Genomic DNA, 17,485 nt, shown 5'->3' with positions numbered 1-17,485 from the left:
AGATAAAAAGCCACTGTGCTACTGCCCAGCCTGCAACCCTGTCCCGCTGACCACTGATAAAATTTATCACAGGGCCACATACGGCAAGACGGCTTAAAGAAGAGACGTCCGTGGTAAAACATGTAACAGCAAAACAGCTAATGGAGCATTATTACTTTATTGGAAAGCAATATCTCTGGATGCTTCACTTTTCTAGCTTTAGCAAGTGTATGAATTGTTCTTCTATATGCAGAAAAGCTGATATATAAAAAAAAAAAGGTTATTAGAACACTCAATGATGGCATTAGGCCTTTCCAGGGCTCACCAGTTCACCACTCTGCCCAGTACACTTAACCAGCAAAGGGGTGAAGGAGTTCCAACAAAGTTAAAAACCAAGCTGAATCTTCATTTTTTTTTTTTAAAGATTTTATTTATTTGAGATAGCGAGCACAAGCAGGGGGAGGGGTAGAGTGAGAAGCGGACTCCCCGCTGAGCAAGGAGCTGGCTGCGGGATCTGGGATCACGACCTCAGCCAAAGGCAGACGCTTAACCCACTGAGCCACCCAGGCGCCCCTGAATCTTCATTCTTAAAGGAATGCTGAGATCTATAATGCTAATGGTCTCCCTGTAAAGAAACAGTCTTATAAATTCCTGGCTAATCATCGTTGTCATAATTCAGTCCTGGTATTAGTATGAAGTAGAAATACCCAAATTCTAGTAAAAGGAGTCTCATTTACCAAGATACTTAAAACTTTGTCATTGGATGGGGCTTATTCTTTTGGGGTTTAAAGGAATAAGATTGGCATGCAGTGGACATTCACAATTGGATGGCTAGAATGGTTGCAAAGCAAAATGCTTAGGTAGCGTGGTGCTTTAAATGCCGGCGAAGTCGGCGTTTCAAAGAAGTGAAGGAGGCCAATAGTATCCTTTGCTGCTGGACCGAGGGAGAGTGACGTCACCAAGATGGCGACATAAATGGTCTCTGACTTCGGGCCTCCTCACAAGAAGAACAGCTAACAACTATTTATGAACAAGGCACCACTGAGAGGAATCCTAGAAGTTGGCCGTGAGGCTGAAGCCCTCTCTGCACCACAGAGACCCAAACGTACTGCATTAGAAAGGTAAGAGAAGCGGCTACCCACTGATTGCAGTGCTCCTCCGCAGGTGGGTGTGGCGCCACGCTGAGAGGTCTCACCTGAGCCTCGGGTAGGAAAACGACCAGCATAACAGAGGATTTTGTTTTTATCATCTTTGTTACTCATAAGCTATGTCTAAAAGCATATGTAATTGGACATGCAAGGAGCCACTGTATTTTGCCCCTCCTACACAACACGCGCCTCCACCTCTGAGCTTTGACCATTCCTACATGTTCTTTGAAGAGGTCAGGGATTTTGGATAGACTGCCTTCAATTAATGTAAGAGAAGCTACATTGCTACCTAATGGGGTCATGCTATGCTAAATCGGATAATAACTGCAAAGCACATTGGTAAGAGCAAAGTTTTCATCTTTTCCAGTCAACCTCAAGTAGGGAATCTCACATCAGTCTTTTTTCTTTTTTGTCAATTGTTAATGCCATGTTTATATTACCCCTTTAGGTAGCTGCTTATGTATCTAGCCTCTACAGTTCTTGGGTTAATATTTCATGTTTACTACCTGCAGTGTAAAGCAGTACTTTATTTTTCCTAAATACATCTCATTCAAGCTGTAAGAGAAATTATTTTAATATCTAAATCACCAGGATTTGGTGACTAATAATAGCTACTGTTTATTGGATGCCTAATACATGGTAGGCACTGTTTAGGAGCTTTCTCTGTATTATCTCATTTATCCTCAAAAAACTCTAAGAAAATAATTATTACTTTCTTCGTTTTATCAAAATGGAATTTGAGGTTTAGAGAAGTTGGTACTTTATTCCAGTTCACATAGCTGGTAAATTGAGTCACTGGAATATAGTGTTTTGGGTGTTACGTGTAGATGATAGATTTTTTTTTTTAAGATTACAAACTTATGGACAGCATAAAACAGGCTATTTTACTTTGTCTTTCATGGGCACAGTAAATAACATATAGTATTATGCATAAGAGTGTGAAGGTATGGGCTATTTGTTGTCTTTTACTGTTAACAGAGGGACATCCAGAAAGTCCCTTAACCTCTTTGGACCTCAGGTGGTCAAATATGAAAAATAATCCTTTAGCAGTATGAAGACAGAGGGATGGATCATTTGGTTTCTATAGATTCTTTCTGGGTTTTAAGATGCTTCTGACAAAATGACAAAGAATAATAGTCATATCTGTCAGGATACAGAGCCAACCCACCCTAAATCTACCTGTCTCTGACATTGGTCTTGCTACTGTAGTCAACCATTTAATGTAGTTGGTTGAAAAAACAGGTGCTTTGTATAAATTGACAAAGTAAGTTAGAAGAACACCCATTATGATAGCATTAGCATCAGCTGATTCTGTAGTCTTAATGTGCTCACCAAGTGTCTTTAAGAGTCTCTGTTTAGAAAATGGAAAAAGAAATTGATGATGGAACATTTTAGCTTCTGTGAGCCAAAATGGGTTATTAATTGTCTTTGATGAGTGAGAAATGTAGACTTCAAGGTACCTGATTTCTGGTCGCATATATCGTTTCTGGAAAAAAAAAAAAGAGACTTCATGCCAACTTTTATTGCAAAAACTAAAGCTAATTTAGGATATTGAAGAAAGGTTCTGATAGATAAGATTGATGGTTATTACTGAGAAAGCAAAAAGGAGATTACTCCTTCACTAACATAAGAGGGAGATGAGACTAGGAGGCAAGAAAGCTAGATAGCAATTCCCCATTTATCAAGACTAACAAGGAAGTTTTTTTTCCAATTCTCCTGTTTATTGTGTTCTTTTATACTCCTTGGTAGCTTGGCTTGAGACCCAGGACTTCAGTCTTTTATCAGCCAGAAGAGAAAGGAAATTGGGAATAGAATGGAAACAAGTATGTTCAGTGAGGATTCCTGATTCTAGAATGAAAATGGCCTGGGAGGTCGTTTTTATCTGGTCCTAGTAATAACCCTTGGAATAAAGGAAGGGCAGTACGAGTGGATTTTCTGTGTTGTGGGTAGTGAAAGTTCATATAAGGCAGATACCTACTGGGTCATTATGTTTGAATCTAATGGTAATTGTCTGAATCAAGGGATTTATGTACAGATCCCACTGGATCACATAATCACAGTGACAGGAATATTTTACATTTAAGAGGGGACAGTTTAAGACAAATAGGAAGGAGGGGAGAAGTGGTTAAAAATAAAGAAGAAAGTACAAAAAACATTTAGTAGTAGAAAAATAAAAAGCGATCACAGAGGTATTTCCTAGTTATTATGTTAGCACTTTTCTGTTACTTCATGGCTTTCTTTCTTTCTTTAGACCAAATCTTGTGAGTATCCCAGTTACACTACATTCTTGAAATAGAAAGCAGGAAAGCCTCCTTTTCTCCCAACCTCCCTCCCACACTTTTAATATTCTGTGAATTTGACCCATTTATCACCTGGAAGGTATGGTTTCTTATTGGGAAACTTACATGATCTTATGTAAGCAAACCACAGTCAGCACAGGGGAGCCCTCACATCTCAGTCTCACTCTTCCTTTAATTTAGGAAAGATAACCTTTGAAAATCAGGTGTGTAATGCTAAAATAAGACCTGTGGCCAAGCACAGGGCTACAACTCCTAAGGTGTCTCTTGTCAGCGGAGGAGGGCACTGTAACCTGTTTCTGAGGTGACAGGATAGACTTCATGTTTAGTAGAACAGTGAGGTTTGGAGGAGTGCCTCAGGAATCTCAGGGTTGTCCTAGGGAAAGTGTAACCTCATTTTGACATGGCCGATGTAACATATTAGAATATTGGAAACAAACTTATTTTGTTCCAAAATTTTGGCTCATCTAAGTAGTAGTATGCCTTTTGTGGTTAAAAACAAATCATTGTCTTTCCCAATTTCAAGTTAGTTGTGTTCAGCATCCCTTCAATTCTTTGTATGGTGGGGGGACAATCGAGTGTCTTCAGCTAGTCAACCTGGCAATAAAGTTCATGGGACTGTCACTGGGAAATTCAATTATGAAAAATAGGCAGTTTTGGCCAAAGAAAAATCCTGAGGCGACTGTACACACTATTGATTTTCTTTTCTGGATATGATTTTTTTTTTAAATGAAGAGACACAAAAGAAACTACCAAATTGAATATTGTAATTGAATGATGGTTTCCTAAACTTTCCAAAAACTGCTGGCCTATCACAATTTTAATAATTTTACTTAAGTATCTTTTTTTCACCTTTTTTTTTAAACTCCAGAGATCACGCTGTTTCTAAATCTGGTTTAAAAAGAGATTTTCTAATTATGCTCTCAGTCATACCATGTTAAAACTTACTTGTACTAGAGTACTAAATCCTGCAAATAGCAAATACTTTAATGTGGTTTCTCATCCAACAATGGTTTATAATAAGATACTAGCAGATGATGAATGTGGCTATGCAATATTCCCCAAATATTTGGAAATGAAAAGAAAATTATGGAGAAATTTCTTCTCCCACACGAATGAGTGGTATTTCACCCATACTAAGAAATTTCAACTTTGTGACAATTTATCATTTAACTAATTTTCTACAGTGGCGCAAATTGACCAAATGGATCCTGGTTTCCTTAAGATGTTTCTGGAAGGACAGCACTCTAAACAGACAATGCATACATGTAATAGGTACTTCATAAAGACATACTAACAATTAAAACTCATCGTTCAAGATTCCAGTTATTTTGGTGGATCCATTGGGAGAACTTTCTTGGTATGATTCTTGGAGTAGCTCCAGGCAAGGGTTACACTTGTTTTAGGTTTAAGGAGCAACAATAGTGTACTGTTTTCAAAACTCATGGAGATGGTACATTGGAAAAAATTTTTTTCATGTTGTTATCACTGCCATTTAAACACATTGGATTTTTTAAAGCATTTCTCCATAAGCCATTTGTTATCTCGAGAGTCAGTCTGCAATTTGGGTAGTATTCACCACATAGCTTGAACCTGATAAGCAGAGACAATCTGCCCAGACAAAACTATCTTTGAAAATTAGTGATATTGCTAGAAAGAATTATCTGCACTCTTAATCTATATTCTTTCACCTCCCACTCAAGTCCTCAACCAATTTCAATTTCTGGCTCTACCACTTACTAGCTGTTTAACCTTGGAAAAATTGTCTCTTCTTTGTGTCTCCATTTTCTCATCTTGATAAAAGCATACTAACAGTACCTACCAGATGATGTTGTTATGATAACTGAATGAATGTGTATAAAGCCATACATATGTGTATATTATGTATATACACACATGTATTTTTATATATGCTAATAGTCTATCTTCTTTGTCACCAAACAGTCTCTATAAGGAGAATAGACACCTCTTAAATCCTTGCCTTCTTGACTTCTCTCTTTCTCTGTCTCCTTTTTTTCTCTTTGCCTTGCTTGACTTCTCAACCATATTGGACACTGTTGAGCACTCCCTCTTTCTCTTCCCAGTCTTCTTATTTCCATCAAGTTTTCTCTGCCATCTCTTCTACAGTACTTTTTGAGTGTGCCTTTCTTTTCATTCTCTAAATGTTAGGCTTTGTCAGGGCTCAGCCTTTGTCTTGTTGTTCTCTTGGCCAATCTTACTTGGTTTTAGGATTTGAATTATTACAGAACCTTTAAGCTGATTACTTCTAAATTTCTGTTTCTAGCCCAGACCTCAATACTGAGCATCAGACTTCTATACCCACCTGTCTACTAGGCATCCCCTATGAACTTCACACTCAACATGTTGAAAATTGGACTTGTCATCTTCCCTGTCTCATGATACCCCCACCCCCACACCCTCCAACCCATTAAATGGTGCCATCCTTTACCCAGCTGCTCATTAAACCCGAGGGTTATGTTTGTTTCTTTCATTCTTCCACTGGCTAACTACATACGGTATTAGGTCTTATATATTTTTCATCTTAAATATTTCCTTAATCTTTCTTTATCTCAACTGTCCATCCTCTGATTGGCCTCTTGCCTGACCTACTACAACGCTGTTACAATTGGTCTCCTTACCTCTTGTCTTGTCTTCAATTCTCTACATAGAAGATAGCAGATGATTCTACAAAACAAACCTAATTATGTTCTTCTTCAGCTTGGAAATACTGTTTCCTTGACATGCTGTATAAGGCCCTGTGTGAACTGGCCTTTGCTTATCTCTCCAATTTTCACACCTCCATAGAATCCATGTCTTTCTACCTCTGGCATTTTGTACATGCTGTTTCTCCTGCCTGAAGCACTTCCCTGATTTCCCCACCCTTCTCTATCTTAAGTTGATAATTATACTTGAGGTTTTAGCTTAGATTTTATTTCTTCTAGGAAACAAAACATTGATTCCTCCAAATAATTTCTCTTAACATTTCTCATAACCCCTTTACTTTTTTTTTTTTTATTATTATAACATGTATTATGTTGTTTTGCAGTTGTCTACTTACCTCTCTGTCCCTATTGGACTTTAATTCCAACAGGGCAAGGATTGTGTCCATATTTTTTCTTTTTTTTTTTTTAAAGACTTATTTGTTTATTTGAGAGAGCGTGAGAGAACAGAGGTGAGGAGCAGAAGGAAAGGAAGAGAGAGTCCCAATTCTGCTCCACCCCGAGCTCGGAGCTTGACATGGGGCTCGATCCCATGACCCTGAGATCATGACTTGAGCTGAAACCAAGAGTCGGACGATTAGCCGACTGCCATCCAGGCACCCCTCATGTCCATATTTTTCAAGGTTATGTCCTTAACATGTAGCTTAATTTTGGTCGTTTAGAATGTAAAGGATAAAAATATGTAAGTGTATGTATAATAAGCTGTGACTTTCAAACAAAAATAGTGAGAAATGGGTCAAAGCTCATTTTTGCTTTTTTTAAAAGAAGAGAAAATAGAGAATTTCATTAGAGCATCGTACAAATAAAGAGTAAATCAGGAGTAAGATTTTAAGGCACAGAGTTTTGTGACCTTGGGGTGATGCCCCATTTGATGCCATTACAACATAATTTAATCTGGTGTCAGTCTCAGCACAAACATCTAGGCATTGGGAAGCAATCCAAGTCTTGTCTGGCCATAGTCATACATGTTGTATTCTATTCAGCCCATTTATATTAGTAAGCATAGGTCTAAAGCCTTCACATCATAGTTTGAGGGGAGAATTTTTCTCAGTTCTCTGTGACTTTTTTTCATATATTTTTTTCATTGTGTGTCCTAATTTTTTTTTCAGCCTATGTTTTAAAATGATTATTCATCCTTTTTTCTACTACTTCACAAGGTCAAAACTCATTTATTTGATAAACTCTGAGTTTATAATCTTTCATTTTCATTTAGATCAAGAGTTCTCAGATGACATAGCTTTGAAGTTGTAGTAGTATTAGTCTGTTTGGTTGGTTTATTATTTTCGTTGGTCTTATTCTCAGAACCCTTCCCCCATTTCTAACTACCAAAAAATATAGAACAGCATCTTCGCTCCAGTATTTTAAAAGATACTTAATTCAGAGACTCTTTAACTGAGCTATTTATCTTCCCCTTCTATTGAACTAAGTTATTAAAGAAGACACACTATTTTAACAGATTAAATATTTTCAAGATAATTACTTAAAAAAATGTTGCAAATTAAGTTTTTCCCCACTTGTACAGATGGTTTCACCCTCAAACATTTTCATTTACTTTTTTAAAAAATCTTTTCATTTACTTTCAAAGGCTTTTTTTTTTTTTGGTCAGGTTTTTTTGCCTTATAGTTTTAATGGGAAATAAAGGATTTGGTCGGTTCTGGACGTATTTCATAATTTAAGAAGAAATATTAAGGTTGTGGACATAAAGCTTATATATAATCCCTGATACGTATACATATATATGTATATATACACATACTCTGTATTTACTATTTATTTGAGAGAGAGAGAGAGAGCGAGTGCGCGCACAAGGCAGGAAAGAGGCATAGGCAGAGGGAGCCGACTCCCCACTGAGCAGTGAGTCCAATGTGGGGCTTGATCCCAGGATTCTGGGATCATGACCTGGGCCAAAGGCAGACGCTTAACGATCTGAATCACGCAGGCACCCCTGTATTTACTATTCTCTATATTTATGGTATATAGTATACATACATAATGAATATACTGTATGTATGATGCAAACTATAAATAGTATAAATAGTATAAATGCACATATATATAGCATAGTAGCCCAGATTTATAAATACTTCCTGATGAATCAATATTCTTAGTGTCGTTCCTTTAGGAAAATTGGCAATAAAATCTGCAGAAGAATATTAATTATAATTTATATTATGTTTTAGAGAACACCAAGCTGCTAAGTTCAGTACAGTAAAGAAACAGAATTTTCAGTTTAATATATATTAAAATTTCCTTCCAATAAAGGAAAACATACAATGACATTGAATTGTAAGCCTCCATCTCTATCATGCTGCCCAAATACTGTTCTTAAGTCACACAGTATTATTTGACATTTCTTGGATATATCATATATGTTTGTAGCTCAGTAGCTTTGTAAATGAGGGTTTTGTTGCCTGGTAAACTCCCACTCAAACTCTTAAGATTTTCCTTCAATGTCCCTTAACCTGTGAAGTGATACCTTTGGCTCCCATAATTCTTTGCACGTATCTGTATTATTTTCTTACCACAATGTGCCACTTTCCTAGTTTGCTTTTCTATATTGTTTTCTACCACATTGTGTTGCTTTCCTAGTTTGCTTTTCTGTCTTTCCCACGAGGGCCAATGTACTGTTAGGCATTATAGGCAGAGAACCTGGGTAAAAATGTCTGGGACTCTGGAAAAGAACATATATTGGCTATAAGTTATGAAAAATTAATGACTATTAAAATGCACATAAAAATAATCTCAAGCAACTGTAACACAACTCATATGTAGTTATGTGATTATATTAAATGTGAGATGTGAGTGCATTTTAATGTTTTATTTGGGGTTAGGTGGATTTAGAAAACTCTGAATGATTAGAGCCTGAAAAGGTCTTAAGTTGGCTCTGTTGTCCCCACTTACATTTGGGGAGAAAGAATTATGTTTTACTCACTTTTATGATTCCAAAGACCAGTGGCAGTGACTGGTATATGGCATATAACTAAATACCGGTGATAAAATTCCTGAAAATTATAAGCATCTAAGTATCACCTGGTTGAATGAAAGTCTATATTAAATTAATATTGCCCAAGAGGCAGTGTATCATAGTGATTAAGAGCATGGCATTGAAGTTCCCCAAACCTGGATTTGAACTGTGGTTCCGTCACTTACTGGAGGAGTGGTTTAGGGTGAGTTCTATATCTCTCTAAACATAAATTCTCTCCTCCATCAGGGGGGATAATAGTAGTAACTATCTCTATGGATTTTCACAAGGATTAAATGAGATGATATAAATTGAATACTTAGCATGGTGCACGGCATCAGAAAAAGTTCTGATAAAAATTGAGTTATTATTACTATAGGATAAGCAAAAGTAGCTTTAACATAAATGACTACATCTATCATATTTAAATCTTTAGCTTTCACTCTTCTCAGCTAAATTTCAGTAGACATAAAAGAGGTCACAATGAACAATTTTCTCTAAATTCTCAATTCTTACAAGCAACAGATTGTAAAAAATGCTGGAAAAAGTCAGATTTTGAGGCTCTATGTAAATTAAAAAAAAAGGGATGGTGATAAAAGCTTTCTTATTCTCAAGATAACATGCATGAAAACAATTTGTGATTCAGGATAGCAATACGGGTATGTCTTTAAGCCAACTAACTCTTTGCGACACATTGTCCTTGCTTTCTAAAGTAGGCCTCATCTCACTTTTAATGTGTGAAAGGAGAGATTATTCAACACAGTGGTAGACACATTTTTGTTCTCAAGAACACTGCGATATCATTAATCTTCTGGCACGCCTGCAAAGGCGGGTTATGTGAATGCTAGTCTTTTGCAAGGCTATAAATAAAGTTTAAAGAGAGAAAGAGACGGAAAGAAAAGATGTTTTCCTGAAGCTTCTATTGCCACAGTACGGACCACATTAAGGGTGCAATAACTTACCAGTAATAACACTTTTAAAATCCTCTTTATGGGTTTTCAACATCTGTCTAGAAAAATCCAGCCTAAAAATAGAATCTGATCTTGTAACACAGCTTTCTCAAATTGGACTATCCTAAACACTCTCTTCATTGAATAGTCACATATGACTATTTTAGAGCCATATTTCTGGGAATAGCAATGCTTTATCATGTATATCACATGCTTAGCACTCCAGAAGATATGTTCATGTATTAGGATGTGTGTGTGTGTGTGTATGTGTGTGTGTGTGTGTGTGTGTGTGAAGTGGTTCCTCATGGATGGAAAAGCTTCAGTAAAAATATTTTTTTTTCCTTTTTTGCTTTTGAAATGTAAAGCAAAGAAAAAGGACATGCAAAGTATCCCTCATTTTTTATGTTAGGAATTTCATTCTATTTCTAGTCTAATAGACCCAAAGTTCATAATTATCCACGTTTAAAGGTTGAGTCATATTTGTTTTTATTTGAAAGTACTGTCAGAAATAATGCTTGCATGCTAAATGCTGTTAGAGCATGCTTATGGATTATTATTACACATACTGTGGACTTAATTTTCCCATCAAACTGGAATAGCTGGTAGCAGTTTTTGGTCCTAGCAGAAACCATCCTTCTCATAGTTCTTCAGTGGCAAAACTCCTGCTGACTTCATGGGAAGATCAGGTACAAAGCAATTAACATGCCACAGATTGTTGTTTGAGCTGTTTTTAATTCTAACCCATAGATCCAAAAAATAAAAAATAAAAATAAAATTAAAAAAAAAAAACCCAACTGGCTTGTACTCTAGTTATGTCTTACCCTACATCCTTGGAAGATTTTTTTCATAATGTTTTGGAACTTGGGACTTCCAAACAGTTTGTATGTGACAAACCAAAGACTCTACAATCAGAACTTTCTTGCTATTCAGTTTGCAGGGTATATGTGTTGCTAATTAAGAACGAACGTCTTTGACAGTTTTTCAGGTTGAGTAAAACTTTACATTTGGGACGGTCAGTGGGCACTGCATGCTTATAGCTGGGCTTCTCATAGCTTTTTGCGATGCCCTCTGAATTTTCGAGGCCTCATCTGGGGGCTCGTGATGAGAGTCACTTCTCTACTGATCTCTGCATGTGGCTCCTCTCTCAAACAGCCCACATCTGGGGAGCTCATTACGTTCTGTAACAGATTAGTATGGAACAGGCAGTTTGAATTTTTCATCCAAGAAGTACAGAAGTGGAGTTTCTATGCCATTTACTGAAAGAGCTAGAAAACAGACCTGGATCTTTTCTTTGAGACAGAAAGTAGAATCCTTAGGAGCCAGCATGGCCTTTGGAAGTCTAATCTTGACCATCATGGAGACAATGATGTTAGTTAACTGTCTTTAATAGGGTGTCAAAACTCTCTGTGAATTTAGGGAGTATGTTGAATCCCTAATTTGCAGAAGAAAATGAGAAGAAAGGGAAAATGAAGGGAATAGTAATGAACATTTGTGAAGTTCCGATTATACATGGTTAAATGCACAATTATTTTATTTGTTACTTAAAATATTTTCATGAAGTATATGTTACTTTCCTTTTTGGCTGATAAGGAAAACACACTATTGAGGCAGGTTAGGTAACTGATCTATGTCCTCACAATTGCTGAGCAGTAGAGACAGGATTTGAATCCAAATTGTTCCAATTCTAAAGTTCACATTTTTTACTCAACAAGAATCAACAGGATTGGCCCAGGATCAAATGGTGAATGCAGCAGATTTCATTTGCTTTGTCCCTCCCTTGCCCTTCAATAAACTTCCCTCCATTTTGGCAGTTCCTATTCCTAGCCACTGTCTCATTCTCATAGGTTTTGTTTTGCCCATATCCTTTTCCAGTCCCAACATAAATGTTAATTGAAAATGATACTAGCTAATCACACTTCTTTAATAGGTGTTTGCATTTTGGTAAAAACCCAATACACTAAAATGCCTTTAAGACAATGAAGAATGTGCTTCAGATACCATGATTGTTGGAGAATGTTGGGGGACATATATGGGCTAAGGGACTATCTTATCAGAAGGTGGCTTGAAGCCTGGGGAAACTCAGTGTTTCCCACTTAAATATTTTTATACACATAAAATCAGTCTAAAATGAACTCCAAGAGCAAATGTGAAGGCAAAAGAAGTTATACTATAACTTAAGGGGAGAAACGTGCTCAGGATGGAGCAGAATAACTACTTTGGCTTGGTCATCAGGGTGTCCCATGAGATTCTGAACTAAATCTTTATTTCTCCTCCCTCATTTCTACTTTATTGCATTCCACTGGAAAGACAGAGTGGCAAGACGAAGCCTCAGAACAGTTACCTAGGATTACTTTTTTTCTCACTATCCTTGAATAGAGCTGCTTCCTACTCAAGAAGCTGGGATCTCTTGGCCCACAATAGGGTAGTTACAGGTCAGCTTGAGATGACATCTTCCTTGATGATGGTGATGATTTAGAGCTCTTTCTTTTAAAAGTAATATTTGCAGATATGGAATGTTAGGGAAGGGAATCTTAATGTAAACCTGGTTAGTTTTCAAGTGTGTAGAGAAAAAAATGTCAAGAAGGAATAAAATAACTTGAAAACATTTGTAAAACAGAGCAGAAAAAATTATTGTCCATATTCTCACTACTCTAATATACCAATTGGTATACTGCATAAACTTTCAAGTACTTTTTTCCCATGAATATTTATTAACATAATTGTAATCATAATTCATATTTTAGAAGTTTGCTTTCTTTCTCCTAATATTATGACATAGTTATTTTCTATGCTGCTAAGCATTCTTCATTAGTTATGCTGTTTTTTTTTTTTTTTTTTGCAGAGATGATGGCTCCATTTTTAAATGGCATAGATGATATTCTGTTGTATCATACATCTAAATGTATGAATTACCTCCTTGTAGGCATTGCGTAAATGCTAATATAGTCCAGCTACAGATTTTAGATGTTACTTAGTTATATAGATGCTGCATTGTAGCTCTCAGGGGATTGTTAACATCATCACATTTTTAAATGTATCACAATCCTGCCATTTAATTATACTTAAAAAGTGGTTTATCAATATTAGTGTCTAGGAAGAACAAATATAATTGTCACAGAACAATTAGATAATCATTGAGTTTAGATACTTTTTGAAGGTTGTGTAGATTCCTGCTGTGCATATTTTCTGAGAATTTCTTTTTTACTAAAGAATGTCATTGGGCTCTTTGCAGCTGTTGTGGCCTGGCTTTACCCCATTAGAGGCGATCTGTGGGAAGAGAAGGAGACAAATTGTGACACTGTCCCTTATCAAAGGACCACACAGTTGTTCGCCACTTTGACTCCATGATGGATAGTTATCTTGAGGTTTGACGGATGTAAGGCTGAAAGTTTAGAGGAAAACACTGCAGAAGCCCAGTAGCTTCTTGCTGTTGACACTTAACCTGATAACGTGGGGTTAATCAATCTTCTCTATTGTTTTTAGCTTCAGTTTTCTTCAAGCTTCATTTTTTCCCACCTCATCAGACTGGTCTGCAAAAAAAAAAAAAAAAAAAAGTCTAGAAGGAGAAAAGACAAAAGTAGCTCTTTTCTACATTATTGATTTCATCAAATAATCTGTTGGCCTCAGTGTATGTATTGGAGACAGAAAAATACATATTTTATGTGCATAATGTGCATATTTTTTTTTCAAAGTTTTAACTTGAATGGTTGGAGAAAGAAATTAGATCTTGGTGATCAAAAGGTGAGTAATAATCTTTATCTTAAAGAAAGATTTTGTCCTTAAAGTCTTTTGTTTTTTGAGAACAACACAGAACTAGTGATTGATCATTTTACTTTCAAGGCGTGCCTGGCTGGCTCAGTCTGTGGAGTTTGCAAATCTTAATCTCAGGGTTGTAGGCTCAAGCCCCACATTGGGTGTAGAGATTACTTAAAAATAAAATCTTAAAAAAAAAAAAAAAAGAATAAGGCTTTCTGTGTTCCCTCAATATTTCCCTTAGTTTAGTGATAAGCAACTGTTAGATATTCCATTGAAATAATTACTTATTTCAGTATCTAAAAATGGGTGAATTTTTACTTGATTGCAAGAGGTTGATAAATTGTTGAAAGACCTGCTGGTTCTGCCAAGTCTGAATTCCTCAAGCAAAGAAGAATAGAGGGGAAAAATCCCTGTGCTTTTCATGAAATTGTATTATCCCAGTTAGTGCATGGGGTGAAAGAAAGAGTCAGAATTCTTTTTTCAGCTTTATTGAGATGTAACTCACACACAATAAAATCACCAACTGTAAGACTGCAATTTGATGGGTTTTGACAAATGGATACAGTCACGTTACCACTACTACAATCATGATACAGAACATTTTTGTTACCACCCAAAAGTTCCACTGTGGTCCTTTGTAGTCAGTATCTTCGCCACATCCCCTAGTCCCTGGCACTCCCTGACATACAGAGATTCCTTCACGAATGTGCGTGTGCTCTGTGCAGGGGCCACACTACTCTTCTCTATATTGTTCCTACTGTGGTATGTGTGCTGCGGAAGTGAGCACACATAAGTGAGTTTCAAAAGTAAGTTATGACTACATATTAGTTTGTAACCTTTTTACAGGATTCATTTATTAAATCTCTTAAGACTTTATTTCTAATAGTCAATTATAACTATCCTGTCAGCCCCTTTGGAAAAGAAAAGTCAGCAACTCCCCAGTATTGTGCCGTGCTTGGCATAACACTATGCTTGAGATCCTGTCTTTGTCTCACGTCTAACTCATACCTCTTTTGGAAGCACTGAGGTGTTAATTGAATACTTAACATTTTTTTGGTCATCTAGTATTTTGTTACCTTAAGAATACTTCTGTTGCTGAGCTTTTGAAACACAAAATTGATTGATTCTGTGCCTCAGTTAACTACTTCATTATATTATAACAATGAAGTCCTAAGTCTCTAACAGTTGTTGAAATATATTTTTAAGTGTGGAAGAGAAAAGCAAGGCAATTTAATTTACTCTTCTGGTTTGGCAAATGACTAAAAAGAAGGAAACTGTAAGTGCTTGAAAATTGCTGTATATACCCTTAGCTGTCATTTTTTTTGCATTGTAAGCGAAGAGATATTAGGTGTAAGAGCATTGTTCATTGTGTACAAATACAAAGCATTCTTACTGTTGGGCACTATCAGTACACATACAGTGTGTGGATAATTTTTGCCATAATGAATATACCATTTCAGTTATTAGATTGAAGTTTTTTTTTTAAACTAAAAATGGGTGAGCATAAATGCTGCTAGAATATATGTATGTGCCCAAAAAAGTTGGAAATGAATGAGATCTGCTATAAATATTATGTTGTCCTCATATCTTAAAGTCTGATGGTCTCATTTGTTATTCATAGTCATTTGCATTTGGTTGTTTTAGAGAGGTTTTCTACCAAGATAATATGAAAATACTAATATATCAATATTAAAATACTAATAAAACATGGATATGTTACAGTATGGACTTCACAACAAATAAAAAAATGCATTACACACAAGTCTCAAATTATTTAGTTAAAGATGTAGAGCATCTGTAGAATGGAAGCAATTATTTTTGAAGAAAATTTGTTAACTTCTATACATTTTTTTATTTTATCTCTGCCTATTTAGCTCTCTTTACAAGCTACATCTTCTGAAGAACCCATAGAAAACTACATTCTTTCCTTGGCAAACACAAATAGAAGATGTCAGTTAAACAAAATTGAAACCTATATTACCTTTCCTGGAGTTACATGGAAAAGGGGTGAAATTTAATTTGCATTGCTCTTTGTTTACATATTCTAAAAAAGCTTGCTCCCTGAACCTCAAATCTCTAAATTCAAGGTTCCTAGTGATTTGAGACTAATAAGCTCAAAGTGTTTGAGAACCCCAGAGAAAGCCTGCTCCTATTATTTTCCCATTTAAAAGCAAGAGCCCCAAGGGATATGGTTTTATGCAGATAAATGTTGGATAAATATCTGAATTTCTGGACATATTTGAGCCCATATTATGAATCATGCACAGTTCTGTCAACCCTGGTTAGGGACCAAAGTATTTAGTTTTTCATCTGTATGCCTATCTTTTCCAGAGTTTCTTTGTCTTTGCTTTAAGCACATCTAAACTCAGTGGCACACGTTGTAATCAAGCTCAATGTTGTAAAGGAATGAAAAAGCTGGAAAGTTGAACGTAGCTGCTAATATTTCATACAACACTTGCCCTTTATAATAGCACTCGGCCACCCAGGTCAGCAGGATGGGTGTGAGCTGTGTCTGCTCTGCCACACTGTCTGTCCTAAACCAAGGGGGTGTGCCTGTGGTTTACTGCTGCCACATGGCTGGCATTGTTATTTCATAACCCAGAGCCCTTTCTTATTTCCCTCTTAGCTCCTGAAACGTTCACTCCTGCATGTTTTCTTTCCTTTTACTCTGACTCTCTAACAGCTGAACTACATAAATGCCAAGTAGCAACATGAATTCCTAAACAGAAGCTGCCATAAAACAACGCTGCTCCAACCAAGAAACACACATGTAGAGGCCCATGACTGACAGGGCTCAAAAGGCAGGTTTTAGTAAATGACAAGTGTGAAGTTCTTATTGTTGCTGTAGTCGATGGAAGCTCATATTGACACAAAAAAATTCATTCACATTTCAGAACAATTCAGTGTAACTGGCAGCTTGGGAAAGAAAAGACTTAAAATTTCTTAAAGATGAAGAAGACAGGAGTAGTACAGAATCCAAAGCATTCTCTCACTTTGGAATATGTTAGCATCTTTTGATTGGATTTAAAACTAGGATTTTGGAAAAGCAGCAGGAAAAGTTGAAATTATAAATTATTTTTGTTGGGAAAAAGAGAATAAGAATGAAAAGAGCTGTTCATCTTTTATTTATTCTAAGCATAATTCCATTCAGTGTTAATTAAGTAAAAGTCTAAGGAAGTACGTTATCCTTTTGTATATACTCATTGTCATTACTACAGAAAGATCTGTGGTTTTCTAGAAATACAGGAAGGAAATATCATGTGATGTAAATCCTTTGTGCTCACTGTTACAATAATTGCTAATAAAATGCCATGAAATGTATAATTTGAACATTGCTTTCATCAGAATAATGTTAGAAGGTATCTTAAGAAAGGATAGGATGTTATTCTCTATGTATCCTATAATAAATCAAGGGTAGAAATATTCTGTCTTCTGCTCTGTTTTCTTCCACTGCTGGTTAAGAAACCACTCAAATAACAAAAAAACTTAATAAGCTGGAAGGAATCTCAGAAAGTACCAAATCCAAACCTTTCATTTTATAGTTGAGAGAATAGGCTCAGAGAGAATACTTATTTCTTTAGTGTGACACCCTCACTAGTTGTCCATCATGCTCCTTTCTTCTTCATCTCTTGCAGTTGGGTATGGCCTTGTGAGTGAGTTCTACTTGATAAAA

General features: G+C 36.2%; 1 non-coding gene across 1 annotated transcript; it reads right to left on the bottom strand.

Annotated features, from left to right (window-relative positions):
• Nucleotides 1–14,494: 14,494 nt before the first annotated feature.
• Nucleotides 14,495–14,599, bottom strand: LOC121100837. The gene has a single exon (XR_005832628.1). It is a non-coding gene; the product is annotated as a U6 spliceosomal RNA (small nuclear RNA).
• Nucleotides 14,600–17,485: the final 2,886 nt, after the last annotated feature.

The sequence above is a fragment of the Ursus maritimus genome, unplaced genomic scaffold, assembly GCF_017311325.1.
Source record: "Ursus maritimus isolate PB19 unplaced genomic scaffold, ASM1731132v1 scaffold_5, whole genome shotgun sequence".
Taxonomy (NCBI): Eukaryota; Metazoa; Chordata; class Mammalia; order Carnivora; family Ursidae; genus Ursus; species Ursus maritimus.
Note: the sequence above shows the minus strand (reverse complement) of the source record. Positions and strands in the feature narration are given on the sequence as shown.